The sequence below is a fragment of the Acomys russatus genome, chromosome 3 (assembly GCF_903995435.1).
Source record: "Acomys russatus chromosome 3, mAcoRus1.1, whole genome shotgun sequence".
NCBI classification, from domain to species: domain Eukaryota; kingdom Metazoa; phylum Chordata; class Mammalia; order Rodentia; family Muridae; genus Acomys; species Acomys russatus.
In genome coordinates, this window is record NC_067139.1 from 69549710 (window position 1) to 69565538 (window position 15829).

Here is a 15829-nt window from a genome sequence, read left to right on the forward strand (position 1 = left end):
CTCTTCCTCACCCCTCTCTCAGAGCAACTTTGCTTTTGGGGGCATTCTAGCAATAATTACTTCCTCAGCTATGGCTTCCCAAGTTTTCAGCCACCAGCTGCCTTCACTGCCCTTTGTAGAAGCATCGTTAGAGAGCTTGCTGTAGGGTAGGGATGTGCCTCACAGGCCTGTCAGGATGGGGTAGGGGTTGCTTCAAGGCCAAGCACTTCTTCAGATACAGGCCCTCAACCTGAGGTGAGGAAGAAAGGCTTGGAGTCCCACATGAATTGCATGGGTCTGGGACCCCCGTAGCCTCCATGTCTTCTCTGAGGTCACGTAAGCCAGCAGGCTCATTAAGCAGAGACAAGCCTCTGCATCCTGACTGGTATATGGAAGAAGTTCAGGACAGGTCAGTCTGAGTCAGTGGTCCACTGGCCCACTTCAGCCCCTCTGGATGTTCCCAGACTTCCAAGCATCTTCCTCCCTCCTTTAAGGATACAGCCTGAGCTGGGGCTCAAGTGTGCCTGGGTGTGAATTCTAGTCCTGCCATTTGCTACTTGGGGGCTCTCCAGCGTGCCACTTGCCTCCCTGTGCCCCAGCTTAAGATTTTTGTAAGGAGCAAAGGAGAGAATGAATGTGTCATGCTTGTGCAGCATCTACAGCATGGTGAGAAGTCAATACAACCTGCTAAGTGAGCAGCCTGACACCAGAAGTATCTCTGATTTCCAGGTTTAGGGGGCAGTAAAATATGTACATGTATATACCCTTGGAAGGGGACTGAAGTCTAACGCTAAATTAATTCCCAAATTAAGGCACCTTATATGTAAACAAAATGAAGGAAAAAAAATTAACAACACAGTGTACTTGTTAAAAATCTAAAGACAGGGGCTTATATAGGGCAGGTAACCTCAGGATGTAGCCGAGGATGACTCTGTATTCCTAGCTTTCCCACCTCTACTGTTGGAGTGCTGGGATGGCAGGTGTATGACACCGAGTTTGGTTTTGTTTTGTTTTGTTTTGTTTTGGTTTGGCTTTTCGAGACAGGGTTTCTCTGTGTAGCCTTGGCTGTCCTGGACTCACTTTGTAGACCAGGCTGGCCTCAAACTCACAGCGATCCACCTGCCTCTGCCTCCTGAGTGCTGGGATTAAAGGCATGTGCCACCACGCCCGGCCCGAGTTTGGTTTTATGCTGTCCTGGGGTTCAAACCCAGGGCTTTGTGCATGCCAGGCAAGTGCTTTATCAACCAAACCACATGCCCAGTCCTGTCCTGGCTTTTGTGACCTGTCTCATGGGTTTGGGCGTGGAATTTTCCATCCATGAGCATTTAACAGCCAGGCATGGTGGTGTTGGCCTGTAATTCCAGAGTCTGGGAGAAGGTATTAGGAGGACCGGGAGGAGCTCAAGGCTAGCCTGGATTATATAAAATCTTGGCTCAAAAACAAAAACAAAACACAAACAAACAAACAAAAAACAACGTCCCAAAACAAAAACAAAAATCAGACAACAACAACAAAACCCCAAACAAACAAACAAAGAAAAGATCCCCACCACTTTAAAAACAAACAAACAACTCTTAAAATACTTGGGACTGTTAGTAGTGACAGGAAAAACAAAGGTAGTAGCCATGGTATGGTGTTAATCCAGCTCTACAAGGGTCAGGGATGTGGGGGAGTCCTTGTTTCACTGTTTGTCTCTGCTCAGATCAGATAGGAGTTGGGTCACAAACCCTCTGCACCCCAACACTCCTGCCAGAGAGTAACAGAAGCAGGAAGTCCATTATGTCATCACGACGCTCATTATCTCATCCCCAGCAAGACGTTGCTGTCCTGCCTGACCTTCCTGTTACCCAGGGTCTCCTCTCTCACAAGGAATTCTTTCTAGTGGGTGGAGGAAAGTATCTTGTACCTGTCAGTCTCGGTGGCAGAGAAAGCACAGTGTACCCCCACAGCATCCCATTCCACCTTCTACAAACACAACCCCAGGAGGGAGGGATCATAGTTCTGTTTCTTGATACACCAGAGTTGGTGCAGAGTGGTAGCGGTAGTTTTCTAAAGATACACAGCAGCAAGGGCTGAGGCTGTGTGCCCTGGCAGGATGTGTGCTCAGCATGTTTGAGGCTCTAGGTTTGAGCTTCAGCACCAGTTAAGTAGGTAAATAAAGTCACATCTCAAAAGCAGACGGGAAACCCAGGGCAGCAGCCACTGCTATGAGCTTCCCCAGATGGACCCTCCTTGTCTCATACTTGTCTCTCAAGTCATTTAAGTCCAATGGCTGCACACTAGTCACAGAGAATCAATACACTGGGGTGGTCAGGACATGGCCTTAGATAACAGCTGGCTGACAACAAGAGACCTATCTACTTCCTTGTAGAATCTGAAGCCCTGGCAGTTCTGTGGGGGGAGGGAGGCATGTGCACTGTTCCCTGTTGTTCACTGCACAAGGATGCTCACTGCAGGCGATCAGAACGCCAGCCCACTTCTGGAACCTTCAGCTGAGATGCCTTCTTTGGGTTGCTTGCTCAGCTAGGTGATAGGAGTCGCACATAGAGCTAAGGGAGCTCTCCCTTCCCAAGGGAGGAACCTGGGACTAAAGCCTTAAAATTAACCGGGGTCCAATTTGGGTTCTAAGGCCCTGAGGCTTGGCATCCTGCTCCCATATTCAAAGGGAGAGCCTCTCTTTCTTTTTCTCCAGTTGTAGTAGGAAAGCCAGACACAAGGTCTAGCCTCAGAAAAGGGGCGGGGGCACTTGAATCTGAGATCACCAAGTTGCCTCTGCACACAGGAGAGCGCACATGGATGCCTGGGCATCCTCACTGGACTTCACAGCTGCACATCCGGCTGCACTCCTCAAGGAAGGCAGCATCTCCATCTTCTCTCCCAAACCTGTCTGCATAGATACGCATCCTGGCCTCATGGAAGGAGTGACTGCAAATATCTGGGGTACATCTGAGAGCAGAGGGTGGGGGGGGTGGTGGTCAGGCCCAGGGAGGAAAAAAAGACTTTAGGGACTAGGACTATGTGTTGGCTGTGTTACTTCTGTGGCTGAAAGCAGTCAGGAATAGGCAGAGCTAAGCAGCAGTGGGCATCCTAGGGTTGTGCCTCAGACAGAGGAACAAGATGTGATGGTGACTTCAAGGTGGAGCATAGCTGAGCCAGCAGGGCCATGACTGCAGAGCGTCAAGATCCCTAGGGGACAGGGGAAGACAAAGAAGACGAACAGAGTGGGCTGGGCAGGGTTGGGGAAGGGACAGAGGTGGAAAAAAAAAAAAAAAAAAAAAAAAGAAATAGAAACTACAAGAGGAAGGGACATGGAGAGAAGGGAGGGAGGGGCAGGGAGATGTGGGGGGGTTCTCAGAAAGAAGCCTCAGCCCCCCCCGGAAATGGAGCCTCCCCTGGCAACCCCAACATGAGAGTAGCACACCATCAGGGTGCAGTCACTTGGTTTTGCCTCCGCCTAGTCTGTCTCTACCCATGTGACCCTGAGCATTAGACCGTACTCCTATGGGCCTAAGTTTCCTCATCCAGAAGAGGCAAGTATTCCATCACAAGCTGCTATGGTAGAATGGCAGAAGGCTGTTTCTCCACGCCCACACTGTCTCATCCTTTTTGGCTCCATCCTAGTCTGGGTTAGCTTCTTGCTAGATGGCCCGCAGAAGCTTCTACATACCCCCCTACTCTACCCTACCTGGGCCATGTGGCCATGTTCCTCCTAAGCATGTCCCTGCCTAGTCCCAGTGTGTGAGCTCTTTGAAGGTGCAGACAATCTCGGGGCACACAGGTGCTTACGTTGCAGGGGTGATTTCAGCTTATTTTCAGCAGCGAGTTTCTGCTGACTATAATTACGAGGCAGTTTGAAAGGCAGGCTCCTAGTAATTCCTGTTTCCTGCCAGAGACAATGGAGTCTCTTCATTCCAAACAGGTGAGACTGGGTCCTCTGAAATTCCCTGCAAGGAGTCCGGCCCCTGGGCAGTGTTCCCCAGCTGGCCAGCCTCAACAAACCTCCATGTTCCTAGGAAGGTTATGAGGCATCTGCTAATGACAAGCCATTGGCCAGAGCTCTCATCCTGTTACAGCAAAGGCAACTGACACAGTCAAGGTGGTCCTGCTCCCTTCCAGCCACCTGCCTGGCCACCACCCTGTCCCCAGAGAGGAAATTATCACTATGCAGAGCTTCCACTGCAAAACACAAACACCTGGTTGCCTGGGCAGCACCTTGCCAGGGTGACAGGATCCAGATGGTCCCTCGAGAGATAGCAGGGTTGCCACGGAAACAGAATTGCCGCTTCTCTAGCTGGAGACCTGGATTCTAGATGTACTGGACTCCAAGTTCAGAGAATGGAGGTGATTTCCACGAGGCAGGATCAGTAGCTTTCTGGCCTGGACCACAAAGCAGGGCTTTATAAATGAGCAGCCGTCTGGTATCCAGTGCTTTTGGTAGATGCCACCTCCCGTGGCATACTTTGTCACATACTAGGAAAGTCTGGGGCTTCAGGATAAGGCCAGGGTCAGGAAAATGGCGGGGCAAGGCTGCTGCATCAGGCTGACCCTACAGCCTGAGCTGGACCCCTGCTCTAGGTGGGCCTCACTTTGTTTTCTCCTTCTGAGCTTGAGTATCCTATGAGCATCCCTGTCACAGAAGCTACTGGGATCTGAGGAAGATCACTGGAAAGAGGCAAAAGAAGGGCTGAGGCCCCCAGGCCAACATCCAGTCTCCAGGACCTAGTTTCTGACATCACTCTGCATCAGCTGGGGAAAAGGCAGATGTGCTTCCTCCTTGACACAGTGACTGATCCTAGGTAGGGAGGGGAAAGAGGGAGGGCCAAGGAACAGGAGAGGGAGCGCTGTGCCTGGAGTCAGCAGGCCAAAGCTACATGCTCATTGGTACTGGCTTCTTCTTTCTTGCCTTGTTATCAGCATGCCCACTTTCCAAGGCCCTGTAATAGGTTGGATGGGATGGTGATGTCCAGCCCCAAGGTTGACTAAAGAAACAAACAAACAAACGAAAACACAAGACAAAAACAAGCAAAACACCCAGCATGGCACCAGACAGGAGCTCAATAAATGTTACTGCCTCCCTCCTTCCAATCTTGAGTTCTGAGAACGTTGCTGGGAACACCTGTTGAGACAGAGCTCTTGCCTCGGGCACAGACTGGGCACTGCTGGCCCTGTCCTGCCTCCCACGCTAGGCCCGGCCTCCTCTTCACCAAGGGAGGAGATACATACTGAACTCCACGGAAACCACAGCCCAGAGCTTTCTGTACTTGGAGTCACGGGGAGTGCCCACTCCTGTGCCTTCCCTAGATAGATGCGGCTAGCATTTACCTTGTTTGCCGCTGATGCAAATAGGCCCTTTACGTGTCAGGCCCCAGCTTTAGTGCTCCCCTAGGCACCACAGGAGACTGGATGCCAGTGTGCTGGTTAAAAAAAAAAAAAAAAAAAAAAGGATGACAACACGTAGCCATCACCAGACACCATGCTCTGTTCTAAGCAACTCTGCACAGGCCAATCAGTCCAAACCTGTGATGTTGGCACTGTTAACAGTCCCTTCTCAAATCCACACAAAGATTACACAGCTGGTAAGTAGGGAGTTGGGTGGCATTCAGAGACTGCATGCTTTACTGCTACTCTTCTGTATGAACTAATTCAGTGGTTGCTAGAACGAGTTCTTGATGCCAATTAGTGCCATCCCAGACTCTCTATCCTTCACCATGAGTACCAAATGACCCCAAAGATGGGAAGGTGTTTAACCGATAGCAGAGACAAATCTCTGCCATATGCAAGAAATTAAGGCCATCTGGATAGCTGGAGTCATTAACATTTCTTATTATTTCTTATTCATTTATTTTGTGTAGCCCAGGCTGGCCCTGAACTTTGTATCCTCCAGCTGGCCCATATTCTTTTCTTTTTCCATTTTTCTGTGAATATGTGAGGGTGTGTGCATACATTCCATGGCATGCATGTGGAGGTCAGAGGACAACCTGCACCATTTGATTTCCTCCATCTACCATGTGGGTTCCAGTAATGGACTCAGATCATCAGACCTAGTGACAGCCACTTTTACCAGCTCAGCATTTTGCCTTATCACCACTGTGAGAGAGAGGGGGGGGGGGGGTGGGGGAGGAGACAGAGAGACAAAGGGAGAGAAAGAAAGTGTGTGTGCATGCATATGTTTGTATGATAAGGGTGGCTATATGTGTGTACATGTTCATATGTTAATGAATGTGCATGCTATAGCACACACATGGAGTCAGAGAACAACCTCGAGTCTCAGTCTTTGCCTTTCACCTTGTTTGAGTTGCTGGAATCCTACAAGCTTCTGTCTCCCACCTTGGCCTCCCATCATGCTACAGGGACACTGAGATTATAGACAGATGTTGCCGCACTCATCTGTATGTGGGTGCTGGGGATTAGAACCCAGATTCTCAAGCTCTCCTTGCCAGTGCTACCCCAGGGCCATGTGTCCAGCCCCACTTTTTTTTGAGAAAGGGTCTCATGCCACCCAGAGTGGCCTCAATCAAGTCTTTATGTTGCTGAGACTGGTCTTGAACTCCTGAGCCTCCTGCTTCTACAACCAAGTGCTGGGGTCCCAGGTGTTCCCCACCATATCCAGCAGACAGTCTTGCTTGACTGAGATCTGGCTCACATTAACCTCTCTAAACTTCAGCCTGCTCACCTACGCCGGGCAATGAATGAGAGTAGCTGGCATCACGGCAAGAATGAGTGACGGCTGCCCACTGATCTAAGGTTTGCTGTGTTATGGCTGAAAGGGGATATAAACTAGATTCTGTCCTAATCCAGATGCCCTTTCCTGACCTGCCCTGGCTGTACATCTAAACAGGCATGACAGATAATAACTGCTGATTCTTGTCTGCCTCTTGCAGAAGGTATTTACAAGGCTGCCGACTTGCAACGCTTGCTAGGAAAGTTCCCATCCCAACTTGCCCACTTCCTGCCAAGCCCCGGATCCATTTCACCCTCCTGTCCTGGAAGCCCCAAGAGTCCCTCTCCTCTGTGAATGCTAAACCTACCTTAGGTCAAAGCCTTGGCTTACTTGATCCTCTTACATTCCTGGTTAGCATTAATGGCTGTGGTTGGCTTTATTAAGCCACACCTCCTTGCAGTACCAGGGGACATCAGAGGGTACCTTTGGGTTGGGAAGCTGAAGGCGGATATAGAAAGGAGTCACCTGTAGGGTGACAGTGCTTTGGGTTCTGCATCACCAGAGCACCCTTCTAGCTACTCGGAGTTCCTTGCACCCTACAGAGATGCAAAGGTGGCCTGGCCAGAGCTCTGTCCCCACTTCTGTCCCTGTTACCTGCAGAGAACTTCAGTTTCTTCCTTAAAGCCTACCTTGGGGCCTGAAGACTGGTGAAGAGCTGTGGTGTGTGTGGCACTCCTGTTATCTGTCACCCACAGAACAGAAGCATTTATTTATTTCAGACCTCAAGAGCTTGGCCCCCCATCTTCCCCCCTCCCCGATATGCATCTGCACCTTGTGCTTATAGTGGGAGCCCCAGCACTCCTTTCCTGTTTGGTATTTTTCAGGCTGAAAAGCACTCAACATCTCCTGGCTCTTTCTTTCTCTTGCGGCCATGAAATGGTGTGGATGGCTCAGATGGTAGGAGAACTCAAAGCCGGATGAAATATATGTCCAGTAAACTGCCATCAACCACAGGACATGATTAAAATAAATGGTCCCAAATCCCCATGAGAAGAAAGTGGCTTTCACTGTTTTTTGACAATTTTTGAATGTCGAAAGGGTGGCTACTCCATTGTAGCTAGTGACATATAAAGCAAAACCCTCAGTAATGCAATCAAATTTGACTAGACTGGAATCCATCCAGGTCATGAGAGGGGTAAAAGGAGTCTTATGGGGCTATATTTGCTCCCTGCCACACTGCACACAGTGATCTAGCAAGTGCCTTTACCCCCAGACAGAGCTACCTCCGTGTTGGAAGGTCTATCCACCTCATCTCTCATCTCAGACAGCCATCCACTAATGAGAGCCAAGGGATGGTGGGTAAGTCCTTCCCCCGCGCCTCCTAACTGGTAAGGGCGAGGACTGAGTTCTGCCTATCAGAGTTGCAGGCAGACTGAGCCTCAGGAGTCCACAGCAGACAGCATGCCTAAGAGCCATATTTCACTGAGGCCTCTCTCTCTCTCTCATCCATGCTATTTCTTCCATCATGCTTTCTACAACATCCCCTCATCCCCCCCACCCCCTCCAAAGAAGCAACATACAGTGGGATCATCACTGCAGGATCTGCTTTTGGGGGGGGGGGACCCATGTCAGACACACGCTACCCAGCAGGAAACCTTCAGCAGCCTGGCCTCCTCTGCCCCAAATATCCTTGATCCCTTCCCCTCTGCTAACAGATCCCAGCGTGCTTCTAGCTGAGAAAGCTTGACATCACCTGGCAGGGTCACAGCCGCAGACACCTCCTACCGTGGGTGGATGCCCTCATCTCCTCCCTACTCCCTTTGGCCTCTCGGTTAAGATGAGCCTGCAGAGTAGACACCTGGCTGAGCCTCAGGCGGCCCTGGTCTTGCACAAGTCTCTGTTGCAGGGTGGGGAGGACTGAGCTAACTCCATGAGAGGCAGGAAGAATGGCCTCCTGACAAGAAGAGGCCTGTCCCCTCAGGCTCTTGAGGCAGCCAGCAATGCATGCTGTCTTGTGTAGGGAAATAGCCGAAGCGCCCAGGGTTTGGTTCTGTTCTCACCACCCCTAACAACTCCAATGAGCTCAACACAAGGGAAGGGCCACACACTCAGCTGCCTATTTTGTACATCAATATTTTGGGGCAGTACCTATTTTCTGGGCCTAGTGTACTCATAGGCAATTTCTGTACCTGACAGGTCCCCCTCTCCGCCCCCCCCCCGTGTGTGTGTGTGTGTGTGTGTGTGTGTGTGTGTGTGTGTGTGTTTATATATACATGAGAGAGAGAGAGAGTACATGTATTCTGTGTATTCCTAAATAAATAAATCCAATCTGCTGGGTCCATATAATGCTACTTGTACACATGTTTTCAGGGCTGACCTTTAGTGTTGGACAGCCAATTGATGCGCTCTTCCTTGGTAAAGTCGGATGTTCTTAAAAGGTTAACCTGATGACGTCCCAGGCACTTCCACACAGCCCTTGCTTTTAGTGGCCACTGTGGCTGTGGGGAAACTCAGCTTTTTCCCTGAGTGCAATGCTTTTCCCACATCTGCCCCATTTCTGACATGGCTCTGCCCCTTCTGCAACGTGAGGTTTTAATACCCGAGGGAGCATCCTCCCCCCACCCCCCTAGTTCCTTAGCCTGGGAATGCTGGGTCCACTAGTTTCCTCCCACTGTCCCTCTTTCTGGAAGAGCAGAGCAAGGTCATTGGATCCCAGGCCGCATTCCCCCAGGGAACTGGGAGTTGGGGGTTGGGGAGGAACCAGGGCCATTGCCCCAGGACAACCTGTCTTCTTGGGTAACTCATGATCATTCCGAAGGAGGGATAGTTTCCTGGGGCCCAAAGGTGACTCTTTGGCAAGCAGATTACTATAGTCTGTCTGGCCCTCTCAGAGCCTCAGTTTCCTCCTCTGTAAATGGGTGTGCTAATGAAAGTCCCAGTGACCTCTCGCATGGCACTGGGCACATAGGTTTTGGCCACTACACATATTAGTCAGTTCTCACAAGCTGGCAATAAAATCCAGAGCCAATTCCATGGGACCTGGCCTGAGAGGGACAGAAGGTCCTGCAGGAGGAAGGAAACCACGTCCTCCCCCACATCCCAGCTCTGCAGAGAGTCCACGTGGTGTCCAGGAGGAAGTCTGTCCGTGGCCTTGAGAAGGTGCCCCAGCCGGGCAGGCGGCTGGTGTTTCAAGGACAAGGCCTTGCCTTCCTGCTATCTCTGGGGGAGCTGGCAGCCGGTAACAAATCCCCTGCAATTTGCACCCACCAATCCCGCTTGCTCACTGGGCGGCCGCGAGCCGTTTTTCACGCGGAGCTGCACACAGCTTTGTCTTATGGAGACAGCTGTGGCGGGTGTCCCTGAATGGGGCTATTTGTCCTCCATGCTGAAGGGAAGGAAGCTGAGTGCTCTGCTGGGGTGGGCAGAGACAGAGGGTGGGGAAAGGCTGTAGTGGGAGCGTAAAGGTAAAGACAGCAGCCATGACACTAAGAGAGACCAGAAGTGCTGGCCACCATGGAGGTGTCTTAGAGCCATTATTTAGTCAGGTGGCTGCAAGAAGGCTTGTTTTCCAAGACAGCGGGGCCCTGGTTTATGACCTGCCTTCCCTATTGTAATGAGTCCTGTGTGCTAGAAAGTTGAAATGACCTGACTGGCTTTGGGAGCCTGTGTCCCATCCCAACCCCACGACAAATGAACTAAAGGGCTGCCACACAAGCTAGTGTAGAAGGCCCCATTCCAGCCCTCCCAATATCTCTGAATTAAGGGCTCTAGGATGAGACCAGTGTCTCTTAAGAGCTTCTTCCATATGTCACAGGCAGAGAGGGGAAAGGCACGTCTCAATGCCTTGTCTCTGCCCAGCTGACATCTCCTGTGGAGGTGATGAACACATCACACACCAGGGAAGAGGAGCAGGAATATATCTGGGGGACTTAAATTAAAGCCAGCAAGCTGCATTGTTTCCACTCCTGTTTTGGGGCCTGGGCTGCTGTGCCGGTAGGTGAGAAGGAGTGCTTAGAACCAGACATAGGCATGCCCACAGTGCCAGGCTGGGGGTCAGATAGTAGGTAGGAGGTTAAGGCACATTACTTGTCTCAAAGGGGAGAACCCACTAGACCTTATCCATCTTGAGAATGCAGACCCAAGGTTCCTGTCCAAAGGAATTGAAAGGTTTGCGGGACGGTACTAGTCCACAAAGAGCAAAGGCAGGCAACTAACTAACAGGCATTTTCTAAAGCCACCTAGCGGTTCGGTGTTCACATCCAGCCCTGGGCAGCCTGGCTGTGCTCTGGTTAGCAAACATCCTCTGCCTGTCAGGGTGGCCCTGGGTATCCTTGATGCCTCCCACACTAGCTGGGTGCCCACACTTCCATTCTGCCAGTAACAGCCTTAAGAACCCACAGCCTTGGCTATGTCAGGGAGAAAGAAGAGGGCAAGAAGAAGAAGAAGAAGAAGAAGAAGAAGAAGAAGAAGAAGAAGAAGAAGAAGAAGAGAAGAAGAAGAAAGAAAGAGAAGAAGAAGAAGAAGAGAAGAAGAAGAAGAAGAAGAAGAAGAAGAAGAAGAAGAAAGAAGAAGAAGAAAGAAGAAGAAGAAGAAGAAGAAGGAAAAGAAGAAGAAGAAGAAGAAGAAGAAGAAGAAGAAGAAGAAGAAGAAGAAGAAGAAGAAGAAGAAGAAGAAGAAGAAAAGCAGCCTGCATTCCTGCCCATGTTCCAGGCCCACTGTGGCTTGAGTGCATCTTTCCTTTGGTCCCTGGGCTGCTTTCCTTATGGGCTCTGACATTCTCTATTCTGTTATTTTGTTGTGTGCTTTGGCACCTGAGAGAGTCAACTGAGGTTACATAGACATACTTAAGCACAGATACCAGCAGAGGCATGCAGACGACTCTTAGAGACCTCGGACATGGCGACTGTCTGGTACTTGCACCCATGTAGGCTGAACAGAAGGCTGAACCACTGAGTGCCTAAGAGGCTGGCATTTCAGTACAGCCTGCCAAGTGACTCTAGGCTGGCGGGCACTGCTGTAGTCTGGGAGGTGTCAGGTGTGGGGGGCGGGGGAGCTGGGCAGGTGACCTTCTATGCTGAGGAAGGGTAGGGGGTGGGTGGGAGGGTGCAGCTAGCCCCTCAGGAGCCTCAAGATGAAGATGCCAAGTGCATGTGCGCACGCGTGCTCCTGCTCCCGTGTGCGCAGAGGCTAAAGGCTGCAGCAGAACAAAGAGCTGGGGGCTGGGCATCAGAGGGCCCCACGTGGAGGCAGCTGCCTGCTGTAGTGTCTGGGCTCTGCTCTTTCGTCTCTGTCTCTCTCACGCTTTTGCCATACAGTGCTGCCCCCAGGCTTGAGCCTGCTCACAGTCACCACCCTGCTCACTGTCACAACCACACATGCAGCCTAACTTTCTGCCAGCATTCTTGACAAAGCATCTCTCCTCACGGCATGATCTTATTGCGTGGCCTTCTTGGGCCCCAGTCCTGGCCTCCTGACAGGAGAGGCAGACGGCAGAGGGGTGGGAGAGGTGCCTCTAGATGCATCCAGCCGCAGACACACACACTGCTCAGCTATTCACAGTTACAATCATGCACCACCCCCAGAGCCCACACACAGCTGTGCATACCCACAGGTCTACATGCATGAAACCCCTCCACTATACACGGAAAGTCTCATCAGACACAAAAATGTGTACACATTCCACACAGCCACACAGACATACCAGGCATTAGCATACAGGCAGATGGCCATGCAAACACAACGACCAACATACATACAATGTACACATGCATGACAGACACACACACACACACACACACACACACACACAGCCAGAAATATCAGGCAGGAAGATACCTTGAACACACTAATAGAAACACACACACACACACAATGCACATGTGCCTGATTCATAGCCACACACCACACATACTTGACATAAAGTCATGCATGCATGCCCAGCCACACACATGTACAGCCACATGTACCTACTGTGGGGATAAAGTCTGAGATGCAGAGAAACTCAAAAAGGCATAGAAAGTCAAGGAGGATAGATAAGGTCAAGAATAATAAGGAAGGGACAGCCAGCAGAGGCCCCTGGGGAGGAAGGACAGTGACCCTTCATAGGTAAGCTAGATAGAGTGGTGCCTAGGCAAATGGAGGAAGACAGCAGGGAGATCATCTGGGGTGCCACAGGCTGTGAGTACAGAGTGCCAGGGCCAAGGCATCTTGGGAGGTTAGGAGGGCCACATGCACCTGAAGGTTACATCTGGCAATGGACCCACTTATCCACAGAGCTAAAGGAAGCGAGGTGCCTTTTGGCCAAAGGAGAGGTCAGGAGATATGTTGGGGACAGATGCATGGAGAAGAATGGCTGGAAAGTGGCATCTACTGGTGCTCACTATGTCAGGTGCCATCTGGCCTTCTTTCTCAGCCCACACTGAGGGAGCCCTCTGAGTTCCCACAGGCAGCTACGCAGCAGGGGGGCAGGCCTCGGACACCAGCTCTGAGGCAGGCAAGGTGGCTGAGACATCGAGCCTGTGCCCCGGCAAGCCCTTCACCCTCTGAAAGAAACCAGTTGTTGGGACCTCCAAGGCTGGCCTCTCCTCCCAAGCAGGGGATGCCCTAGCTTCTTAAAGGCACCCCCTAGGAAGGTGGTGAGTCACGGCTGTCCGTTCTGACAGGTTTGACTCCTGACAAGGGAACAGTCTATGGTTGCCAAGCCACAGGCATGCTGCACTACCAGCTCCCAAAGGAATACACAGACAAAGGAGTACAGGGACACCAGGCCCAGCCCAGGAAGGGGTACTGCGAACTGTGACCTTGCACTGCTGGTATGCAGGCAGAGGAAAGAACAAATCCCCATTTCAGAATCGTGCTGCAGAGGCCTGTGCCAAGTGAAGGAGTGCTTGGGTCCTAGATGGGGAGAACAGAGACCCCTCATGGGTCCCCCTAGATCCAGTCACATCTAGGGTCAGCTGTGATGGAGCAGGCAAAGCCCTCAGAGGAGGCTGGAGTTCTAGTCCCCGCTGGATCATTTGGGAACTGTGTGACCTCAGACGAGCCACAAGACCTCTCTGAACTTCAGCGTCCTCATCCATAAATGTAGATAATCTGTGTCTTACAAAGCTGAGGTTTATAGTACTCCATAGACTATTGTATGAGTCATCAGGAGAGGTGTTCAGGAGCCCCAGGGGACAGGTCTCATAGGGCCTGAATCCTCCCTCCCCCTGCACTGAGGAGTAGCTCTGGCTTCCAGAACAGCCTATCTTGCCATTGGCATTTTTCCTCTCTGCCTATATCATCTTTCTTGACATTTGTCTGTTATCTATCTATCTGTCTTCCATCCATCTATCTATGTATCTATCAGTGTATCTATCTATCTATCTATCTATCTATCTATGTTTCATCTATCATCTATCTATCTTTATCTATCTATCATCTATCTTCCTTCCATCTATCTATGTATCATCTATTATCTATCTATCTATCTATCTATCTATCTATCTATCTATCTACCTACCTACCATACAAGGGAGATGGAACCCAGGATCTCTCTCATACATGCTAGGTGTCCTGGTTAGTTTTCTGTGAACCTGACACAGCTAGGGTTATCTGAGAAGAAAGAACTTCACTTGAGAATATGACTCCATCAGATTAGCCTGCGGACAAGTCTGTGGGACATTTTGTTGGTTAATGATTCATGTGGGAAGGCCCAGTTCACTGTGGGTGGTGCCATCCCCATGCGCCGCATGGTCCTGGATTGCATAAATACTGAGCAAGCCGTGAGAAGCAAGCCAATAAGCAGCATTACTTCATGGCCTTTACTTCAGTTCTTGCCTTGAACTTCCAGCCGGCATTTCTTCCTGATGGCATAGGGTTATCGGTAAGTGGAAATGACCCCTTTACTCTCCAAGTTGCTTTTGAGCATTGTAGTTTATCACAGCAATAAGATACTAAGCAAACACTGTACCACTATGCCATGCCCCAGTGCTCTCCCTAGAGATCCGCTGCTGGCCCCTGTGTCCACACTGCCCCCTGCCCCCATGCAATTTATTCCTAGTGCTAGCAGAGATGGTTGTCATAGACTGGAGATTTAGGCATGTTCCCATTACCTTCAGGACGGAGAACACAACCTTTAAGACAAGGCCTACGCGACTTCACCAGCCTCCCTCTGGCCATGTGCTCTTCTTGCCTCTAGGTTTCAGAAGCACCATCCTTACTTTAATTTTGACACAAAGCCCTGCCCCTCCCACCCAAGGACCTTTGCGCAGAATGCTCCTTACACCCGTGAAGCTGTTGTCACATATTCAATTCTTTCTCAACTCTGGGAAGCTTCCCTTGACCCAGCATAGTGTGCACCTTCCAAGCCTCTCCTACACTCTTCTTTAATAGCCCTCAGCACAGCTTGAACGCACAGAAACTTCAACACATGTGCACAGCTGCACATGCATGCGCCTGTACCCTCCCACACACATCGGAGTCATTTGTCCACTTACTCTGGATCAATAAAGAACGCTAGTATCACCCTGACATGATATTCGGCACTTTATTTGTTTCTAGAACCTACCATGACCACTGCAAGGTAGGTCTCACTGTCATTCCTGCTTTCCCAAGAAAATCATACACTCAGCAAGAGCAGACCAGATACTCAGCTGTCTGAGTTGTTTAAAATCCGATGTACCTTTAGGAGGCTGACAGCAGATGCAAAAATGGAATTTTAAAAAATTGAGATGGGGGGAGTCTATCTTTTTTGCCCAGGTTACCCCCAAATTCTAGTAACTGTAATGCGGCCCCCCCGAGACAGAATACAGGCCAGCACCTCCCCCAACCTCTGTAGAACATGGGCTTAGGAGCCCCATGCTGTGGCCAAGTCTAAATAAACAAGGTTTGGCAGAAAACATTTTTAGAAACGCTAGATTGACAGGTTCTTTTTTTGTTTTGCTTTAAGTGGGTGTTGAGTGAGTGAGTGGTGTGTAAGGATCACTGTGCATGCTAGCTCTGCAGGAAAGACCTGGCTATGTGTAGCTCCATGACCAGGAAAGCCTCTTCTGCTTCTTTGAACCTCAGTCTCCTCACTGGTGCAATTAGATAAATAACACGGAGCTTATGCCAAGTGCTCACTGCAGTGATGGAATGAGAAGATGCCTGACTTGCCTTCAGCACAGTGCCTATATTGGCGTGCAGGGTTCCTGAGAGTGGTGTGCTGTG

General features: G+C 50.5%; 1 protein-coding gene across 4 annotated transcripts in view; it reads right to left on the bottom strand.

Annotated features, from left to right (window-relative positions):
- Zmiz1 (zinc finger MIZ-type containing 1) overlaps positions 1-15829 on the bottom strand; it is a 199128-nt gene that overhangs the window by 65741 nt on the left and 117558 nt on the right. The gene's annotated exons all lie outside the window — the stretch shown is intronic.